The sequence below is a fragment of the Apium graveolens genome, chromosome 5 (assembly GCF_009905375.1).
Source record: "Apium graveolens cultivar Ventura chromosome 5, ASM990537v1, whole genome shotgun sequence".
Taxonomy (NCBI): domain Eukaryota; kingdom Viridiplantae; phylum Streptophyta; class Magnoliopsida; order Apiales; family Apiaceae; genus Apium; species Apium graveolens.
In genome coordinates this window covers 61879115-61882436 of record NC_133651.1, presented here as the reverse complement: position 1 = coordinate 61882436, position 3322 = coordinate 61879115, and the positions used below count along the sequence as shown (strand labels likewise).

At 33.4% G+C, this 3322-nt stretch overlaps 1 pseudogene; it reads right to left on the bottom strand.

Annotated features, from left to right (window-relative positions):
• Nucleotides 1-1036: 1036 nt before the first annotated feature.
• Nucleotides 1037-2327, bottom strand: LOC141660114 (uncharacterized; annotated as a pseudogene).
• Nucleotides 2328-3322: the final 995 nt, after the last annotated feature.

The following is a 3322-nucleotide window of genomic DNA, read 5'->3' as shown; positions in this document are numbered from 1 at the left end:
AGCCATTTTTAGTCTGGTTCAAAATGGAAAGTCAACAGATAATTCCATATTACACTGGATAAAAATGGAATAGAAACAAGTGGAGAACTATTTTCTTATTGTACTTTATCTTTGTCTTCACTTGTAAACTTGGTGATATATAAACCAAGTAGTAGCTAGTAATTAAATGTGAATTTTCCCTGAGCTGTTTAGAAATCAAGAGAGAAAATCATCTAGTTTGTACTAGGAAGCAACTGTGATTTAATTTTGAATCACAGATTTTCTGAAATAACACATCTCTGGTGGAACAACAAATCCACCAGAAAAGTTTTTAAGTTCTTTGTGTTCATTACATTTGTGTTTGAATATATATCTGTCTGCATCAGCTCCAAGCAATTCACACACATTTGATCACTCAAACACTTAGCCTTATAAACTGCTCAAAACTTGAAAAAGTTTTGAGATTTACATTCAACCCCCCTTCTGTAAATCTCATTGTTAGTCCACTGGGAATAACAACGTCCAATGGGAAGCAAAGCTGCAAAGAAACTGAAAAGAGCTGCCAATGAAGCAAAAGATGAGGATGGCTTGGAAATTCTTAAAACAATGCAGAAAGATGCATTGGCCATTGCTTCTTCAAGAACGGAATCAATTTAAATTAGCTTGCAGTTACAGAAGGATATGATGTAGTTACACAAGGAGGAGTTGCAGCTACGCTTAGCTAAGGAGGAGCGGGAGAGGCAAAAAGAGGAGCGAGAGAGGCAAAAAGAGGAGCGAGAGAGGCAAGTTTATGAAGCATCCATCATGGCAATTGACACTAGTAAAATGCTACCGGATCAAGCTAAATATTATGATGCACTCAAAGCTAGGATAATGAGAAATATATCATAATATGTTTTATTTCATAAAAACATTATGTATTAGACTTAATTTTGCTTATTTTATAAATCAATGCTAGATTACATAAAAAATACCATTACAATTATAAAAGTAAATTACATGACATAAATGAAAAAAATTACAACACAATACTGAAGATAAATCAAATAACAAACATTTAATTCATGTCACCGCCGTGAATCTGCCAAAGATGTTCCACAAGATCATTTTGCAACCGAATATGAGCTTGTTTGTCTCGAATCTGCTGGTGCACCTGTATGAATTCCCTAAGGGTATTTGGATGACGTGGTTCTCTTTCAACAGTTGGTTCAACATTTGTATCAAATTGTTCTTCTTCGGTATGCAATTCCCTTTCATCTTCAATGATCATGTTATGTAATATGATGCAGGCTGTCATAATATACTTCATTGTTTCTACATCCCAAAATCGTGAAGGTCCACGAATCATAGCAAACCGAGATTGTAATACTCCAAATGCTCGCTCAACATCTTTTCTAACAGATTCTTGTGCACATGCAAAATATTTTTTTTTGTTACCTTGGGGTTTTGGAATAGTTTTCACAAAATTTGGCCAGGAAGGATATATACCATCAATAAGATAATATCCCATATTATATTCATGCCCATTAATGGTATACCTCACTTCAGGTCCACGACCTTCTGCCAATTCTTGAAATTAATGAGATCGATCCAAAACATTAATATCATTTAACGATCCCGGTAATCCAAAAAAAGAAAGCCAAATCCACAAGTCCTTTGAAGCTATTGCTTCTAATATAATAGTAGGCTCATGAACATGACCTGTATACATACCTTGCCAGCCAGTAGGACAATTCTTCCACTTCCAGTGCATACAGTCAATACTACCCAACATTCCAGGAAAGCCTCGTTGTTCATTTTCTGCTAACAATCTGGTCACATCTTCATCGTTTGGTAGTCTTAAATATTCAGCACCGAAGACTTCAACGATAGCTTTAACAAATTCTTAGGCTCTCTATTGCAGTACTTTCACCAATTCGAACATAATCATCAATGGCATCTGCTACCATTCCGTATACAAGCATCCTAAGTGCAGCTGTCACTTTCTGGACTGATGATAGTCCACGCATTCCTACAGCATCATTTCGTTGAGTGAAATAATTGTCGTGCATTGTAACTGCTTCTTGAATTTTCAAAAATAACGATCTACGCATCCGAAATCTTTGACGAAATTATGTATCTGTGTATGTAGGTGTATCGACAAAATAATCACGATACAATCTAGCATGGCCTTCTTCTCTATTTCGATCAATTACACGATGATTCATCGTGGAACCACCGTGATACAATTCAGAATTTGCTCTTTGTCGTCGATGGTGGAGGTAAGCAGCACTCATTCTCATTCTTGCTTCATGCTCCTCTTCTTCTGCTTGCATGATATCAAGAATCATTTGTGTGGTATTTTCCATTACAAATGAGTATTTTAGAAGTGTGAATGAATTTGAGTTTGTAGAAAATTTGTGTTTAGTTCAGTTCTGAAACTTGGTATTTATAACCAAAAAATTATGACCGTTGGAATATGACCGTTACAATTTGAAAAAAACCAATAAAAAACTATTTTTGAAATATAGCTAACCATTATAGCTAACACCATTGGAGTCCAACACCTTACAGATTCAACAAATTTTATATAACCATTACTTCATATTATTTTAGCTAACCAATTTAGCTACTCCCCTTGGAGATGCTCTTAGAGTACCTACATGGCTAATAGCTAAAATGGTTAGCTAAATAATTATTATCTAATGGTTAGCTAAATAATTATTATCTAAAAAGTTGTTGAATCTGTAATATTTTTTACTCCCGTGATACTAGTTGTAATGGTTAGTTATATTTAATAAAATTATTTTATTATTATTTTTACATACATATATATATATATTATATATGTTAAAATTATTTAATTTAAATGGTGAGACATTTTATTTAGCTTGAAATGTCTAAATTGCCCTTATAGTTGCTTTTGGTGGTAATCGAACCTGGTTTTGCAAATACTCTATACAAGAACATACCATCAAGGTACTAAAACATATAAGTTGTCAAGCATATACATATTAGATACGCTTGTGTGTCTTGAAGAAATTAATATTTAGTATTATATCTACTGTGAGTCTGTGATCAATGAATAATTTTTAATTATCTATCTTTTTCTACATTTGCTATGCTTAGCCCAACATAGGGCATTGGTGAAACATTTTATTCGGTGAGTCATTTTATTTAACTTGAAAAGTCTAAATTGCCCTTATAGTTACCATTTATAAAAAAATGCTTTTGGTGGGAATCGAACCCTGGTCTTGCAAATACTTTATATAACAGCATACCACTAAGGTACTAAATCATATGAGTTGTTAATCAGATAGATATTAGATATGCTTGTTGTTAGTCCCTTAACAATATGATAAGA